Source organism: Pseudophryne corroboree, chromosome 4, assembly GCF_028390025.1.
Source record: "Pseudophryne corroboree isolate aPseCor3 chromosome 4, aPseCor3.hap2, whole genome shotgun sequence".
NCBI classification, from domain to species: domain Eukaryota; kingdom Metazoa; phylum Chordata; class Amphibia; order Anura; family Myobatrachidae; genus Pseudophryne; species Pseudophryne corroboree.
In genome coordinates, this window is record NC_086447.1 from 137,396,490 (window position 1) to 137,416,280 (window position 19,791).

At 43.0% G+C, this 19,791-nt stretch overlaps 1 long non-coding RNA gene across 2 annotated transcripts in view; it reads right to left on the reverse strand.

The window, feature by feature from the left end:
- Positions 1–917: 917 nt before the first annotated feature.
- LOC134911173 (uncharacterized) overlaps positions 918–19,791 on the reverse strand; it is a 41,952-nt gene continuing 23,078 nt past the window's right edge. Inside the window, exons 2-3 of one of the 2 annotated variants that reach the window (XR_010176381.1) lie at positions 1,258–1,330; positions 918–1,174 (exon numbers count right to left, since the gene is read on the reverse strand). This is a non-coding gene — a long non-coding RNA (uncharacterized LOC134911173). The remainder of the gene's footprint in view (positions 1,175–1,257; positions 1,331–19,791) is intronic. The other variant, XR_010176382.1, reaches the window with a different exon arrangement.

Below are 19,791 nucleotides of genomic sequence, written 5' to 3' on the forward strand. Positions count from 1 at the left end.
AAATAAACTGTGACAAAATCAAAGTGTGTGTGTGTGTGTGTGTGAAGATCAAATTATAAGAATTCATGTTTCAAAAGTGTCATTTCAAGACCCAACTTACCAATGCCTTTCCTCCTTAATTTTTTGTCTTTATCCTAAAATAACCAATGTAGCCTGATTTATGTCGTAAATAATACGTGAGAACGAGGGAACAGCGGTACTGTCAGTACTAGTTGTCAGTTCTGCAGGTTACAGTAGATATTTTTGTGTGTATGTGTAATTTCGTTAGTGTTTGTAATTGCAAGTGCATTTTTTTTGCAAGAGTGCAAACTGAAAATAACAATTTCAAATAACCAACCAAACAATGTATGTCCGAGATAAGCTCAAATCCTCCAAATCAGATGCAGGAAACACTTCTCTTCCAACAGTCAGACAGGATGTCATATGGATCCCAGCGGTTAAAATCTCGATGGATCCTAGTGGTAAGTATTGGGGTTAAGGTTATCCACTATAGGGAGGGTTAGGGTTAGGCTGTAGGAGGGGCAGCTAGGGTTAGGATGGGGGAGGGGGGTTAGGGTCAAAATACTCTCTTTGATACATCGGCATTCTGCCAGTCAAAATTTCAGCTAATGGGATAACAACCATACCCGTCAGGCACATTTACTCTTAAACTATGTGCATTTACGCAATTGTTGTCCACATCACAAAATATTTTCACTGTACTGCTCCATATTTTTAAATGATCCTAACTGCCATTTATTGACTTAATACATTGTAAATTAAATATTTGCTAAAGCAAGCTAGATATTATTAATAAGTAAAATCATAATTTTGTATTTCAATGAACATGTGCTGCAATTTTTTTTTTTTTTTTTTTTTGGGGGGGGGGGGAGATATACGTTTACAATGGTTTGCAACATTAGTTCTGTGTGGGATGGTTCTCACTGGATGTCTACAAGGCATTAAAATATAAAAAATTGCTTGAATATATTTGAGAGTCCTTGTTTTTTTTTATTACATATGGATTGTTTTAGAATAAAGAACAGATTGACTGGTAACTGAGCAGCTTAAGATAAAATGAGCCTGTGTTCGCCAGATGTGAACAATGAACTTTAGTTACATCCCTTGTTTCAAGTTTCAACTCCTGTCAATTACAGTATAGATTGCACTGCATCCTCAGCTTCACTTTAATGTCCTGCAAGAAAACATTAAAGAGCGTAAGAAGTCAGAGTTAAGAGAACTGCAATACTGGATGATAAAAGCCGCCTTATCTGTTACCTTTTTCACGCTTGCCTTGAAGCATGTCTTATTCCATCTCACCGAGACATATATATGAAACTTTTTTACTCAACTGTTATAATAAAAGAGTATAATTTACTGTTGATGGGGAACATTTGTTATTGTTATATAAACCTTCACATTTCTAACTTATACCTGAATATATTAACAATATAACATTGGCAACGGAATAAAATAGAGAACACAGAAGATCATGAAATTGTTTGGTCTGATTCCTATATGATTCCTTTATGGATGACTATGGAAAACTGGTAGTCACGATTTACTCCAGAAAAGTACTTTTCGGCAGAGCGTGGCCTCCCACATTATCCAGCTCCCCATTGAACACTATAGTAGCGGGAGAGTGCATACACAGGCTCCGCTCTCCCGCTGCTGGAAACCAGTTAAAAATCTATGGGTAGCAGGAGCCTGCTACCTCCACTAAAGACCTTCCACCGGCTCCCCCCATTCAGTTAAGGGTAGCGGAAGCATCGCTCACTGCTACCTCCGCCCAGGGCAGTCGAGAGCCTGGCTGGGCCCAGGCACTTTACAGGGGGCGTGGCCTATTCACACGAGGTGTGGCCATACATCCTTAGAAAAAATACAGATTTTTTTTTATTTTAACTGCCACTATGGCCACATACTAGCCCAGCACACAGCAGCGTGTGCTGGGCTCAGGAGAAAAGCTGCAGCTGCTGCTGCAAGTTAAGGGGGAGGAAGCCCGGGGCCCCCACTGGGCCCTCACTGGGCCCCTCTATTAGACCTGGGCCTGGGTAATTTGTACCCTCCCCCCCTCTCGGCCCCACTGCCTCTGCCCCTCCCCTCAGAAAAACTGCTTGGTCACGCACGATCCAGCTTCAATACTCTGTACCATGACTTTCAGCCTACGACGTGAATGCATTGCAGTCAAAGATGTAAAACAGGCTTGGCCAACCTGTGGCTCTCCAGCTGTAGTAAAACTACAAGCCCCATCATGCTTTGCTATTAGGGAATGCTAAAATGGTGGCAGGGCATGCTGGGATGTGTAATTTCAGAACATTTGGAGAGCCACCGGTTGGCCAGGCCTAATGTAAAAGAACACATCTGTAACACACATCTGCAGTTTCTTACTCATCACATCCCACCTCAAGAAAATCACCCAATAACAACAGCACCACAATCAGGAATGCATAACAGTATAGAAGGAAACGAGGCACACAACGATGCAAAGACCAAATACAGAAAGGAAAAAACAACTTTAGAGTAGAAAAGGTAAAGGCGTCCAAAAAGTACAATAGTATAGATAAAAATAAAAAGGTAATCTAAATAATTCAGTAAACTCAAGTGCTGATACGAAAAACAGAAAAATAAGGCATAAGAGTAATATTACATATAAGGAGAAGAGAAAGGAGCAGAAAAAGAGGTGGGAGCGCTGAAGAGTAAGAGGAGGAAAAGGAGGAATTAATAAATGGAAAATACCTGCAGCACCCGGGACAACATCTAGTTATGTTTATAAAGTGCAAATAATAGACTGATGTGCAAAGTGACTAGCGTTCTGCATAAACAGCTTCAGTATATTTTTTATGCTGGAAAATCGAAGTAAATAAGTTCCCAAACTTTTTTGAATCACGGTGCCCTAGATTATCAGAATTGTTTTCACAGCACCCCTAGACCAAAAGTTTCTTATTGAGAAATTTAGAAATAAATATTAAATTAAATTAAGTAAATTGTGTTTATATTAATCCTTAGGATCTGTTATAAGGTGAGAGACAAGATTTGCTTTTGTTTGTCCACATATTTATGACTGGCAGCCACCAGCATTGGTTTTGCCTGTTACATTGACCATAAATAATATAAATTGGTCCTAGACCACCAATCCAAGGCACCCCTGCAAGCAGGGCCGGACTGCCCATCTGGCACTTCTGGTAAATGCCAAAAGGGACGATGGGCTGGTCCTGTCAGCCTTCGGCTCTTTGGTCTTGCCGCTCAACCTGCACCCCCGCCAGTCTCCATGGAAATGGAGGTGTGCTGCGAGTCCACCCCCCCCGACTCACGGCACGCCCCCGTGGGTAGTGTCCGCATGCCCCCTTTCACGTTGCGCGTGCCCCTGTCATGCACTGAAGGCATATGCCAGGGCCGATTTTTGGCCACAGTCCGTCCCTGCCTGCAAGTGACCCCAAGAACCTCAGGTGTATTACAGAAAACTCTCAGAGACAAACTGTTGGTGTACTTTATAATTAAGCATACACGTACACACACATACACACACACACACACACACACACACACACACACACACATACATACAAACATGCACACATGGATTTTAGCATGAACAGTATTCACAGTTTTCCAATCTCCAAGTCGCACATGCACTGGTGTCCCCTAATTATTACAAGTTTTCTGGAAAGTGCATTGCAATGAGAGCCATCCACACCAGCAGGTAATTAACACATATTGATGCAGCTTGACACAGAGGTTCCAGGCTGGAGTTGAACTGAACACGTTGAGCTCTGCGATTGTACAATACTTCAATTAAAAGTCCTTTTAATAAAGTTGCTTTTGCATTACATTATTAATTATATTAAGTGTCGGTAAATGTGGAACATTAACTGTCATGTTTGTGTCTAACACTTCTACACATTTTATAAACTTGGCAACCTATCGTTAACTTTACAATCTAGCATTGTTCTCTAAAGTTATTTTCCTATTATGCAATGCAATATATTTTTGAAATAGTAATTAATTGGAAACTTAACTGAAAATTATGTTTTTTTTTCTGCTATGTGTTTAATTTAATAATGACAGCTGTTTATTATTTTGCATCCTCGAGGGCCATCACAGATGGTTACATAATTGTTCTCCATATAGTAGCTATATACAGTATTTTGTAACAACTGTTTAATATGTAATACTTATGCTTGTGCTTCATTTCATTGCAAGTTAATATATTTCTTTGACAGACGTATAAAAACAAAACAAAAAAAGAAGTGATGGAAAGAAGATGGAAACACTTATCAGAAGTAATCAGGAACTATAGATACACTGATATTTACTATCACCACAACTTATTTTACCAGGTACATAGTGCATTCATAAGGTCACGTCCACATCTAGACTTTAGGCTCTCCACTGGGGAATCAATCGGCACAATCTGGACTGTGACTGGGAATGCTCATAATTGGAAAAGAGTGAAAACACCACTTCAATACCCGTGAAAGTACCCACTTCACTATGGGGAGAGATATCACATTAGACTGAGAAGTTGTGGATAACAGCCAATTAAATTCTAGCTATCATTTTATAGTATGTACGTCTTCACTTTTCCTCTTTAGAAGGTTTGAAAAATGACAAGATATTTTACAAAGGGAAAAATGTTAAGTGTCCTTCCGCTAAACAGGTAATACCCAGAGAGAGCGAGAGAGAGAGAGAGAGAGAGAGAGAGAGAGAGGGAGAGAGCATCATACTAGGTTCTTTTCCATCTGAGATCACAAATGAAAGAGGTACAATATATATGACCAGTCTGAGTATTACACATGCACCCAGAGTCAATAGATTTTATTATTATTATTTTTTATTATTGCTGACTGTCTTAAACCTCACTGATGTTGGAAGAATGGTGTAAGGAGGTTTCATATAGCTGTTGCCCACAGTGCAGACAGTCAACTCAAACATTCCGAGTACCATCACTACAATAGTTCTGAAGTACAATGGGGTTATTCTTATGTATTAATTGGTACCCACAGCTCTTATGGCCCTCATACATCTGCAGATGGGATTCCCAGTAGTGGATCTTGCCACGGGCAAGAAGGACTTTTGCACGGTGCGCCTTTGCCCCGAGGGCGCTGCTGCCATCCCCAGGGCTCCGTGGCAAGATCCACTGCTGGTGCTGGTTCTGTGTGGTGCGCGATGATGTCATCGCACACCGCATGGCATTGTGGGAGCGTCCATAGACGCTAGAGGTCATAATTGACCTCTAGTGTCTATGAGGTGCTATGGGAGAGACGTCATGACGTCTCTCACATAGATCAGAGGAGTGGGGCCAGTGTCCGGAGATGGAGGGCAGCAGTGGTCGGGAAGAAGGAGTGGGGATGGTGAGTATTTATTAATTGATTTATTTTTGTAAGCGGCACAGCTACAGGGGGCACAGTACTGGGAGCACAGCTACAGGGGGCACAGCTACTGAGGGCACAGCTACAGGGGGAATAAGTGACCACGCCCCTTCCCCATGAAGCCATTACCCTATTTTTGCCGTGTGCCTAAGGCGCGCACTAACCCTGTTTTACCTGTCGGGGGTGGGGCTCCGGATGCTAAAGGAAACTTTCGCCCTGGGCGCCACAAGGTCTAGAACCGGCCCTGGGGATTCCCTAGGGGTGACTTACCACCACAGTATTTTTTCCAGATTGTATGTTATATGTGTACCAAGTTTGGTGTAAATTGCTCCAAGCATTCCAGTGTTATGCTGGAACACACATACTGTACACACACGTACAGTATACACAAACACGTACATTTTTTAATATATAGATTGTATGTTGCACTCGCACTAGGGTGTTATTTACTATGCAATACATTCCACCAATTATTGTACGCATAGCAGCATTTATTAATTGAGATTGATACATATGGGGATTACGGCAACCCCCCAAAACCACCATTTTCGGAGGTTCGACCACATTTTACTCTTAGTACATTCCGACCCAATGATTTTGCATATCTCATTTAGATGATGTTATCCACTTTAGGATTTCAAAGGGTACCGGTTGTGTGACCCATACTGTATAAAGGTACTTTCCAGGGAATCAGTTATACACTTGATTTAGATACCACTAAATACAATAAGTCATTGCACTGGGAAACCAAGAAGAACATTGAGAATATCTGCATTACATTTATTTGTCTATGCTCTTTTAAGGTTTGCATTATTTTATTGTTTATGTAGCTAAATTGCCTAAAGGACTGATCATAGGGCATACTGTGTTTTGTTTGTACATGTACATTACTCGAAACACATCTTATTGAATATAACTGCAAGAAGCACACCCCAGTGTGCATGCAAAAATCAAAGACATTTCATGTCAAGAGGTCCTTTGGCCAGGAGATACAGCAAGACCACCTTCATAAATGCACAGTCTGCAACACTTGAAATAGAAATCTCATCCTGCAACATGAAATACAGTATCATCCTTGTATTTGGCAGAGCCAGAAGCATTACTACAGACAATTTGCATCCGTGCTGTAGTCCCCCGATCTAACTAGCTTCTACCATGTGGAGCACAGGTCAGATCCTTCACTACCATCATCAACATGCTAACACATGCCCCTAGCCAGTAACTATGCAATAATAAATAGAGGAGCCACTAAATTTAACAGGTGCATACTGTAAAGTAAGAAAATAATAAACAGCCTTTGCGCTGTGGGACCATATTTTTAATATTGATACATGACTCTTTGAGTTGGAACCACACCTGTCTTAATTTACTACTGCTGCCCTATGATGAGAGTAGAGTAAACTTAGAATAAAGGTAATGCACCTGATTATTACAATCCATACTGGAAACTACAATACCAAAGCAAATTCTATGCCCTTCATTGGTACACACCTGCCAAAGAGAAAAATCTATAAAAAAATAAAAAAAAAATCCCCAAAGAAGTCTGTTCAAGTCTCCATACATTTTTACAGAAGGGATTATAAACAGGGAATCAATCTTTGTCCTTTGGAATGTGGCAAAAAAAATAAAAAAATGTTTTGTTAAAAAGATAATCCCACTAACACAGACTTCAAAGACTTGCAAATCTATATTTTTTTTAGTTTAGATAAAAGTACAATTGAATAATATAAATAACCATCAATTAAAAACTGTGTAACAAAGGATTGCTAAATTATTTTTTTGGATTTGCTAAGTGGTAATACTGCATATTGGTGGAATATGTACAACACAATGCATGTTACCATAATGAACTATACTAAAAACTGTTGGGGAAATAGTGCAGGGCTTGCACTGTTATCTTCTCCCAACAAGTTCAGTGTTGCAAGTTTGAGTTTGGCAATATACTGTATGTTGAAGTAGAGAGCTAGACCTATATATTCCACTGACATTAAGGAGAAGGCACCAATGAAGTTTGCTCAGCCCATTAAATCCTCTTAGGTCTCATACAGAATAAAATAGGATCTAAGAACCTATCTCCACTTTTGCTGTTAATTTGAACACCTCAGATGTGAGTGGTGCTAACGTCCAGGGCATCTGGGACTGGGGGCCGCACCATTGCAACCCCATGGCACCTGATTTGGTTTGCTGAGTGTCTGGAATGGTGCCCTGCAGCCAGTAAAGCTGATGCAGAGTCACCTAGAGCATGCAAAGGATGCTATGGATGGTGCCGACCGGCGGGCTAGTCAGTGATTTCGAGATGCCAGCGCTAGTATTGTGACCAGCGGTCTCCTGACCACTGGTCACTTAATCGCATCCCCTACTGACATGTAACCTGCAGCCTATAAAGCAGCCTGGAGCATCCTGAGGATACCAGGCAGTACTCTTTTTCCTGGTGCTGGTGGCGTGTTCCGACACTCCCAACTCCATGTCTTCTGATGTGGTGTTTCTGTGAGTAGAACAAAAAGTATTTAGTATTTATCATTATTATAGAAAAGCTAGATGTACTGTATCTTGCAAAATTAAAGAATATTGGATTAGTTTGTATTTTAGGGGGACATTTACTAAGCAGTGATAAGACCGGAGAAGTGAGCCAGTGGAGAAGTGCCCATGGTAACCAATCAGCACTGAAGTAACATCTATAATTTGCATACTATAAAATTATACAAACCTGCTGATTGATTGATGGGGCAACTTCACTGGCTCACTTTTCTGCTCTTATCACTGCTCAGTAAATGTCCCCCTTAATTTATAAAAAAAAATGTAAACTCACAACCCAACATTAAGGGTCTTGTATCTACACTATACTGTCATCTATGCTTTAGACCATAGGTTCTCAAACCTGGTCCTCAGGACCCCACACAGTGCATGTTTTGCAGGTCCCCTCACAGAATCGCAAGTGAAATAATTAGCTCCACCTGTGGACCTTTTAAAATGTGTCAGCGAGTAATTAATACACTCGTGCACCTGCTGGGTTACCTGCAAAACATGCACTGTGTGGGGTCCTGAGGACCGAGTTTGAGAACCTGTGCTTTAGACAATACTGAAATGCAGTTAACATCTAATGCACTCAACTCTCAGATAATAAGGCTGATACAGTATATACAGGACGTCACAGGTTTCAGATCCGCCGTCTTGGGACCTGTGGGACCAGCTGAAGCAGGAGTGTGGGTTAAACTAGGTGACTTGATGAGTGGTTTGTTCATGGACCAGATATTTACTATAGCTGACAAGCGCAGACATCTGTGGCAATCCCAGCAACACAGAGTGGCACTCTGGACTGGAATCTGCACAACGATACATAACTGGAATCCCAGCCTATAGAGCCTGGAACTGGTCATACAGAACTCAACCCCAGCCCCTGACACAGGAGCTTAAGGCTGGGACCCACAACTGGCAACTCAGACAAACACAACTGCAGAAACACAGAGGTGCATAGTACCGAAACTGAATCCTAGAACCCGTGTCAGGAAAAAAAGGAATCAGGGTAAACAACCACAAGGGCTGAATCATCCCAGAACCCACACTCTGATACACAGACCTGGAAAAGGACACTGGTGTGGCTAAAACCCTGATTTTTGACAAAGGACCAATGGACTGGTTAATAAATTAAAGTAAATTCCCATACTATCCAGGGCACCTGCGACAAGGCAATATAAGTGCTATATATGGAGAAAAAAAAATGATATTAAGATAGGTTCAAATGGGCAAAGATATTTGTTGTGCTTTTTTAATCACATGAAGTTTGGTCAGTGTGGAGATCTACAGTAAGTAATGAGCTGAGATCATGTATCCAAAATATGCAGAGTCAATTTGAAGGGTCTTTTTAATTGTGTGCCTTCCTGATTCTGTTCATTAGATAAACTCTGCAGTAAAGCGTAGATATAACACTTTCTTTTGATTTAACTTTCTCCTATATCTCCATAATTACTTTACGTGATCTGTCACCTCAGCATCATCTGACAATGTCAATGGCTTTCAAGTCTATTCATACTGGAGAATTGCAAGACTGAGGCTCTAGACCATTGATGTGGCAGCTCACTGTGTGCAGTGGCAATTAGGAGGAGAAAAAAGTGAAAATGGAATCTATTTTAAGCCATAAGTACCCTCTAATAGTGCATATATAACATATGGCAGCTGACAGGTACAGGGATTAATTCCATTTATAAAAACACTCTTTGGATTTAGTTCACTACATAGAGACCACAGGGGTGCAAATCCTTTCAGAGTTATTGTTATGGAGAGGATCACAGCTTTTTGGTATAGCTGATTTGCCCACACTGAACAATTTACCAATGCAGACTTCAGGTTGTTAAATATTTTACTGTCTCCTTTCCTGCAGAATATATAATGATCCGTCCGAAAAGGATACAAGGTTACCGTATTAAGGGCCTAATTCAGATCTGATCGAAGCAGCAAATTTGTTAGCTAATGGGCAAAACAATGGGGGTAATTCCAAGTTGATCGCAGCAGGAATTTTGTTAGCAGTTGGGCAAAACCATGTGAACTGCAGGGGAGGCAGATATAACATGTGCAGAGAGAGTTAGATTTGGGTGGGTTATTTTGTTTCTGTGCAGGGTAAATACTGGCTGCTTTATTTTTACACTGCAAATTAGATTGCAGATTGAACACACCACACCCAAATCTCTCTGCACATGTTAAATCTGCCTCCCCTGCAGTGCACATGGGGGGGTCATTCCGAGTTGTTCGCTCGCAAGCTGCTTTTAGCAGCTTTGCACACGCTAAGCCGCCGCCTACTGGGAGTGAATCTTAGCTTATCAAAATTGCGAACGAAAGATTAGCAGAATTGCGAATAGACACTTCTTAGCAGTTTCTGAGTAGCTCCAGACTTACTCGGCATCTGCGATCAGTTCAGTCAGTTTCGTTCCAGGTTTGACGTCACAAACACACCCAGCGTTCGCCCAGACACTCCTCCGTTTCTCCAGCCACTCCCGCGTTTTTCCCAGAAACGGTAGCGTTTTTTCGCACACACCCATAAAACGGACAGTTTCCGCCCAGAAACACCCACTTCCTGTCAATCACATTACGATCACCAGAACGAAGAAAAAACCTCGTAATGCCGTGAGTAAAATACCTAACTGCATAGCAAATTTACTTTGCGCAGTCGCACTGCGGACATTGCGCATGCGCATTAGCGACTAATCGCTCCGTTGCGAGAAAAAAATAACGAGCGAACAACTCGGAATGACCCCCATGGTTTTGCCCAACTGCTAACAAAATTCCTGCTGCGATCAACTTGGAATTACCCCCAATGTGCACTGCAGGGGGAGCAGATATAATATGTGCAGAGAGAGCTAGATTTGGGTGGGGTGTGTTCAAACTGAAATCTAAATTGCAGTGTAAAAATAAAGAAGTCAGTATTTACTCTGCACAGAAACAAAATAACCCACCCAAATCTAACTCTCTCTGCAAATGTTATATCTGCCCCCCTCTGCAGTGCACATAGGTGGTCATTCCGAGTTGTTCGCTAGCTGCATTCATTTGCTGTGCAGCGATGAGGCAAAAAAGGCACTTCTGCGCATGCGTGACGTATTAATACAACGACTGATGTAGTTTCACACAAGGTCTAGCGATGCTTTTCAGTTGCACTGGATGCCGCAGAGTGATTGACAGGAAGAGGGCGTTTCTGGGTGTCAACTGACCATTTTCAGGGAGTGTTCGAAAAAACACAGGCGTGCCAGGAAAAATGCAGGCGTGGCTGGGCGAACGCAGGGCGTGTTTGTGATGTCAAAACAGGAACTGAACAGTCTGAAGTGATCGCAAGCGCTAAGTAGGTATTGAGCTACTCTAAAACTGCACCAAAAAACTTTGTAGCTGCTCTGCAATCCTTTCGTTCGCACTTCTGCTAAGCTAAAATACACTCCCAGTGAGAGGCGGCATAGCGTTTGCATGGCTGCTAAAAACTGCTAGCGAGCGAACGACTCGGAATGACCACCATGGTTTTGCCCATTAGCTAACAAATTTGCTGCTGCAATCAGATCTGAATTAGGCCCTAAGATATTGCTCCCATGTAGCTGCTTATTTGTATCCGCAAGCCTCTCCTATTGCTGTACTAAGAATTAAACACTAAACACTCTATGGAGCTCATTCTAGATATTATTTATGGTTTTTCTTTTGGAAAAGGGTTACGTGCACCAAGTCCCCTTCACAATCCCTCAAGCATAACCTGACTTTTGTAAAACGCACAGTATATTTAGTAAATAATTCTTGGTATATCATAAATCTGCTAAAATCCAGGATTTATAATTGCTTATAGTAAATTTTATTATTATCATAAATCTAAAACTCAGTTTAACCACTCTTTTTTTTTATTAGCGATGCATCATATTTTTTTTCCTACTTTTAATAAGTAGCTTAGCAACTGTAAATTATACTTTGTTAACTTAAATTAGCTTTTGACATTATTGCTTTACTTGCTAAGTTGCATTAGTTATTTTATTGCTTTAATTAATAGGTTTGTATCTTTAATTACCCAAACATTCATTATTGTAGCAAAGAGATAATAAATAATGTGAGTGTTCACTTGGAAACAATTACAGAGCAGAGGACAACATATGATACAGTCTCTAATACAGTGTTGCACATTTGAATTTTTTTTTAAATGCCAAGTAGAACACACAGTATGTACAATTGTATTTTCATTTGTTAAGAAGATTGTAAGTTGGGGCCCTTTATGTAGGGGAATACAGTATAAACTGTGGTTCCCTGGGCCTGATTTAGATAGGTGTTGTACAGAAGATCTACATGCATGAACAAAAGGTCAATATATAAAAGGTTGACACTGGAAAAGGTCTACAGGGTCAAAAGGTCGACATGAGAAATGGTCGACACTTTTTTTTTGCATTTTTGGGGTTATTGTGGATAGTTTTTTCATGTGAAACCACCAATTGTAAAAACGCTTTGCTCACCACGCTTCAAGTACGGCGTCTTGCTCCACTCTGCTTTGCCACAAGTTTACTAAAGGTTGTAATTTGTGACATGGAAAGTCAAGGAGGGAACAAGTCCAAAACCATGAAAAAAAAAAACAAGAAACATGTTTTGACCATATGTGTGTGGACCATTGCCATGTCGGCCATATGAACTAGAGATGTGCGGGTTCGGATTTACTCGGTTCTTAATGCCAAAATTAACGCAAGATCAGATTTATCCAGATTTTTCTTATTGGCTAACCAAAACACGTGACATCCAAGAGCCAATAAAATGCCATTTTCAGATCCGGGTAAATCCGAACCCGCACATCTCCAATATGAACCTATTGACCTTTTCAGCCTGTTGACCTTTTCCTGTGTCGACATTTCATATGTCGACCTTTTATTTATGTCAACCTTGTGTCTGTTGACCAGTCTGGATACTGATTCAGATATGGCGGCAAATCACGCAGCTGCTTCACCTTTGTATGCAGCGGCTGTGCGATAATATGATAATGCTGTAGGAGGCATCTTGTGTAACTAGACGCCTCCTGCCGGCTTCTCTGATCCGCTGCGGCATTGGAAGTCACAGCATTGGATCCCTCTGCCTGAACATCAGACATCAGAGCACCTGATATATAATTACCTCCAGGTATGATTGAGCAGCTTCCAAATTGTTTGTCTGCTTGTGTGCATGAGGCATTGAATGGGAGCAGCATTTGGAAGGCATGCTGTTCCTTGTAGTGCCAATGGGAGATCCTGGGGGTGGCTCCCGGGTAAGTTAGCTCTCTGTCTGGAAGTGTTTTAGTAATAGCCTTTATCATGAGGCGTACTGTGACAAATTACATGGCCCAATGTGGGCACTGCTATCAAGTAGTTAGGACTGCTGTATCAGAGAAGCCGTGAAGTGGCCAGCAGCTAAACATGTGTTTGCAAACATTTGTGACGAATTCTCTGAATTTTATTACCAGATAGATTCAGGGATGGTTACAGGTAATTTTCAGTGTGCGGAAGGGAATTTGGGGGTGGGGATTTGCACCCCCCTTCCTCTTTGTTTGTTGTTTGTCTGTGACCCCTCCCCCTTCTAGCACCTGATATATACCTCCAGGTATGATTGAGCAGCTTCCAAATTGTTAACCATCATGTTACTCAGAATAACCAGGGAATTCACACTGCTGAAGCCAGTATTGCTACTTTCAAGGATGCAGTCACTGGCTTCAGCATGAGCAGTAGACAGGGTATATACACTGTTTTCTGCAACACTGCCTGTTGCCACCCCATCACAGCCCCCAGTTGCCAGCAGCATGGCAATCCTGCTGCAGCATTTGGGGCAGCCCCCAATCTGCACAGTGCAGCATCTGCTTATGGCAGGATTTCTCTGTTGCGCAAGAAAAATACATACCGTAATATGCAATCCATTGCAACAGATCAGTGGCATATCTATTATGGGTGCAGTGTGTGCGGTGTACACGGGCCCCTCGGGTACAGGATGGTCCATACTGCACATGCTGCACCCTTTTCCTCAGCATTCAACTCTCCAGAGCCTGGTGTCCACTGCTGCAGCCCTGCAAAATCACACATGTGCAGTAGGGGAATTCCTGCACATGTGAAGTACAGTAGTTTCTAGCACAGCACTAGAATCTTCTAGCACCCATCACAGAGAGACACGTTGCCAGCAAGAGAGAGAGAAGGAGGCCCAGACAGAGACTGCACACTAGCTCCCTACTCTCTTAATATGTCCACAACAGAAGATTTGCAATGGCAAAGGATTAAGCATAGATTATGTTCAATCCTTCAGTATTAGCTATATTAAAAAATCCTGTGCCTTGATAATAATAATGTTATTTATATAGCACTTTTGTCCGAATAGGACTCTAGGGTGGGGGCTTCTCAAAGTGTGTAGGGAAACGAATTCCAGAGAGTCTAAGCTACAAAGCTGAAAGCTCGTCTTAAAAGTTAATGCAAGGAGAGTCTAGGTACTGTTAATAATCCTTCATCTACAGATCGCAGTAATCGAGTGGGGCAGTATGGGATCAGAAGCTGCTTCAAGTACTATACCTTGGGCCCTGGTTATGTAGGGCTTTAAAGTCAGTAAGCAAATCTTGAAAATGATTCGCCATCTTATGGGCAGCCAGTGTTGGGAGTAGAGAATGGGTGTTATGTGGCTGGAATGGGGCTGGTTGGTTAATAGCCTGGCAGCTGTGTTTTGTACCATCTTCAAGCACCTTTTACAACAATGATCTGCTTCTTTGGTATACCCATATAATGAAACCTGAAGATACAGATGGAACACATTTTATTTTTGATGTTCCAAAGGAAGGAGTATGATATGCCAGCGGAGGAAATCCCTGCAGTCGTAATACCGATGCTGGGATCCCGCTGATGAGAGGACCGACAGGGGTGAGTAAAGGGTATTCTCCCCTCTCTCCAACCCCCTAACCCTAACCCACCATTCCCGTAGCCTAACCCTAACCTCACCCATTAGTGCCTAACCCTAACAGCCTCTCGGAGGTGCCTAATCCTAACCCCTGTCCCCACTGCCTAAACCTAACCATCCCTTCCCCACAGCCTAACCCTATCCTCCCCCAGGGGTGCTTAACCCTAACCCCCCCTCCCTGCAGCCTAATCCTAACATCCCCCCTGACGTTTAAACCAAACCCCCCCTGCCAGCCCTAAACCTCAGTTTGTGGGTATACTTACGGTCGGGATGGTGGCTGTCGGAATTCCGGCATCAGGATTCTGACCCATTCAGAATTCCGATGTTGTGATTCTGATGGGTGTCAGGATCCCAACGTCTGTATTTTGACTGCCGGGATCTCGACACCCGGCATCTTGACCGCATCCCGTTTCAAAGTATACTGCAATTATCTTGCCCATTCCAAACTATTCCTATGTGAGTGCAGTTTGGTTACATAAACCTTCTGTAACCTCGGTTCTGATAAATCCCTAAAAGTTTTCATTTACAGTTGTGACTTTCATTAAAGATTGTTTCATATACTGTACACCGACGTGTTTATTAATATGTGTTCTAAATATATATTTCCTATTTTTTACATGTTTTTCATCTGGAAATCATTAGTTCGTATTTAAAATGTTAATTGGGCAATTAGTGTAATTTGATTAGTTTGTCTTGTTCATGGAGTAATCTAGCGATTCACTTTACATGTTAGAAAGATTTTAGATAAAGTAGGATGTGATAAGAGGGGTAAAGGCTATTGATAAATCAAGAGAAAATGCTAAGAAAGTTATGGAGATTGGGTTGGTTTGCACAGATATCACAATATATGCAGAATATTCTAACAAAATCAAACTTTTAATATTACTTATAACTTACTTTTTCAACAAATGCGGTCAGGAGGTTGACAGTGACTGTGGGGCAGATTTATTAAGCTCGGTGAAGGTGATAAAGGACCAGCCAATCAGCTCCTAACTGCCATGTCACAGGCTGGGTTTGAAAAATGACAGTTAGGAGCTGATTGGCTGGTGCTTTATCACCTTCCACTTTATCACTTCACCGAGCTTAATAAATCTGCCCCTGTGTCACCAATCACTATGTTGACCTTAGTATGCTGACGCCAGAATGCCGTCATGGCTTGTTAGTTGTTACAGCATTTCTTCCCTTCTTGACTTGTTGAAAGTGCCAACAACCGTATAGGTCAAATGGTGCAAGAAGCATTTCTGCTGTGTCGATAATTCAGCATCGCCATAGTGAGGATGAAAATAGGGACTAGTGACATAATTGGGGAGATTTATTCAAGCTTGGAGAGAAAGTAAAGTTGAGAAAGATACAGCACCATCCTATCAGCTCCTAACTGTTATTTTTAAAACACATCCTGTAAAATGACAGCTAGGGGTAAATTTATCATAAGCCGTCCATTGATTTTATTAATACACTCGCCCCTCACCCCCTACCACCTTTTTCCCCCAATAATCACTAGAGATGAGCGCCTGAAATTTTTCGGGTTTTGTGTTTTGGTTTTGGGTTCGACCGCGTTTTGGCAAAACCTCACCGAATTTTTTTTGTCGGATTCGGGTGTGTTTTGGATTCGGGTGTTTTTTTCAAAAAACCCTAAAAAACAGCTTAAATCATAGAATTTGGGGGTCATTTTGATCCCATATTATTATTAACCTCAAAAACCATAATTTCCACTCATTTTCAGTCTATTCTGAATACCTCACACCTCACAATATTATTTTTAGTCCTAAAATTTGCACCGAGGTCGCTGGATGACTAAGCTAAGCGACCCTAGTGGCCGACACAAACACCTGGCCCATCTAGGAGTGGCACTGCAGTGTCACGCAGGATGTCCCTTCCAAAAAACCCTCCCCAAACAGCACATGACGCAAAGAAAAAAAGAGGCGCAATGAGGTAGCTGACTGTGTGAGTGTCACTGCAAAAAACCCTCCCCAAACAGCACATGACGCAAAGAAAATAAGAGGCGCAATGAGGTAGCTGTGTGAGTAAGATTAGCGACCCTAGTGGCCGACACAAACACCGGGCCCATTTAGGAGTGGCACTGCAGTGTCACGCAGGATGTCCCTTCCAAAAAACCCTCCCCAAACAGCACATGACGCAAAGAAAATAAGAGGCGCAATGAGGTAGCTGTGTGAGTAAGATTAGCGACCCTAGTGGCCGACACAAACACCGGGCCCATTTAGGAGTGGCACTGCAGTGTCACGCAGGATGTCCCTTCCAAAAAACCCTCCCCAAACAGCACATGACGCAAAGAAAAAAAGAGGCGCAATGAGGTAGCTGTGTGAGTAAGATTAGCGACCCTAGTGGCCAACACAAACACCGGGCCCATCTAGGAGTGGCACTGCAGTGTCACGCAGGATGGCCCTTCCAGAAAACACTACCCAAACAGCACATGACGCAAAGAAAAAAAGAGGCGCAATGAGGTAGCTGTGTGAGTAAGATTAGCGACCCTAGTGGCCGACACAAACACCGGGCCCATCTAGGAGTGGCACTGCAGTGTCACGCAGGATGGCCCTTCCAAAAAACACTCCCCAAACAGCACATGACGCAAAGAAAAAAAGAGGCGCAATGAGGTAGCTGTGTGAGTAAGATTAGCGACCCTAGTGGCAGACACAAACACCGGGCCCATCTAGGAGTGGCACTGCAGTGTCACGCAGGATGGCCCTTCCAAAAAACACTCCCCAAACAGCACATGACGCAAAGAAAAAAAGAGGCGCAATGAGGTAGCTGACTGTGTGAGTAAGATAAGCGACCCTAGTGGCCGACACAAACACCGGGCCCATTTAGGAGTGGCACTGCAGTGTCACGCAGGATGTCCCTTCCAAAAAACCCTCCCCAAACAGCACATGACGCAAAGAAAAATAAAAGAAAAAAGAGGTGCAAGATGGAATTGTCCTTGGGCCCTCCCACCCACCCTTATGTTGTATAAACAAAACAGGACATGCACACTTTAACCAACCCATCATTTCAGTGACAGGGTCTGCCACACGACTGTGACTGATATGACGGGTTGGTTTGGACCCCCCCCAAAAAAGAAGCAATTAATCTCTCCTTGCACAAACTGGCTCTACAGAGGCAAGATGTCCACCTCATCATCATCCTCCGATATATCACCGTGTACATCCCCCTCCTCACAGATTATCAATTCGTCCCCACTGGAATCCACCATCTCAGCTCCATGTGTACTTTGTGGAGGCAATTGCTGCTGGTCAATGTCTCCGCGGAGGAATTGATTATAATTCATTTTAATGAACATCATCTTCTCCACATTTTCTGGATGTAACCTCGTACGCCGATTGCTGACAAGGTGAGCGGCGGCACTAAACACTCTTTCGGAGTACACACTTGTGGGAGGGCAACTTAGGTAGAATAAAGCCAGTTTGTGCAATGGCCTCCAAATTGCCTCTTTTTCCTGCCAGTATAAGTATGGACTGTGTGACGTGCCTACTTGGATGCGGTCACTCATATAATCCTCCACCATTCTTTCAATGGTGAGAGAATCATATGCAGTGACAGTAGACGACATGTCCGTAATCGTTGTCAGGTCCTTCAGTCCGGACCAGATGTCAGCATCAGCAGTCGCTCCAGACTGCCCTGCATCACCGCCAGCGGGTGGGCTCGGAATTCTGAGCCTTTTCCTCGCACCCCCAGTTGCGGGAGAATGTGAAGGAGGAGATGTTGACAGGTCGCGTTCCGCTTGACTTGACAATTTTCTCACCAGCAGGTCTTTCAACCCCAGCAGACTTGTGTCTGCCGGAAAGAGAGATCCAAGGTAGGTTTTAAATCTAGGATCGAGCACGGTGGCCAAAATGTAGTGCTCTGATTTCAACAGATTGACCACCCGTGAATCCTTGTTAAGCGAATTAAGGGCTCCATCCACAAGTCCCACATGCCTAGCGGAATCGCTCCGTGTTAGCTCCTCCTTCAATGTCTCCAGCTTCTTCTGCAAAAGCCTGATGAGGGGAATGACCTGACTCAGGCTGGCAGTGTCTGAACTGACTTCACGTGTGGCAAGTTCAAAGTGCAGCAGAACCTTGCACAACGTTGAAATCATTCTCCACTGCGCTTGAGACAGGTGCATTCCACCTCCTATATCGTGCTCAATTGTATAGGCTTGAATGGCCTTTTGCTGCTCCTCCAACCTCTGAAGCATATAGAGGGTTGAATTCCACCTCGTTACCACTTCTTGCTTCAGATGATGGCAGGGCAGGTTCAGTAGTTTTTGGTGGTGCTCCAGTCTTCTGTACGTGGTGCCTGTACGCCGAAAGTGTCCCGCAATTCTTCTGGCCACCGACAGCATCTCTTGCACGCCCCTGTCGTTTTTTAAATAATTCTGCACCACCAAATTCAAGGTATGTGCAAAACATGGGACGTGCTGGAATTTGCCCATATTTAATGCACACACAATATTGCTGGCGTTGTCCGATGCCACAAATCCACAGGAGAGTCCAATTGGGGTAAGCCATTCCGCGATAATCTTCCTCAGTTGCCGTAAGAGGTTTTCAGCTGTGTGCGTATTCTGGAAACCGGTGATACAAAGCGTAGCCTGCCTAGGAAAGAGTTGGCGTTTGCGAGATGCTGCTACTGGTGCCGCCGCTGCTGTTCTTGCGGCGGGAGTCCATACATCTACCCAGTGGGCTGTCACAGTCATATAGTCCTGACCCTGCCCTGCTCCACTTGTCCACATGTCCGTGGTTAAGTGGACATTGGGTACAGCAGCATTTTTTAGGACACTGGTGACTCTTTTTCTGAGGTCTGTGTAAATTTTCGGTATCGCCTGCCTAGAGAAATGGAACCTAGATGGTATTTGGTACCGGGGACACAGTACCTCCAACAAGTCTCTAGTTGGCTCTGCAGTAATGATGGATACCGGAACCACGGTTCTCACCACCCAGGATGCCAAGGCCTCAGTTATACGCTTTGCAGTAGGATGACTGCTGTGATATTTCATCTTCCTCGCAAAGGACTGTTGGACAGTCAATTGCTTGGTGGAAGTAGTAAA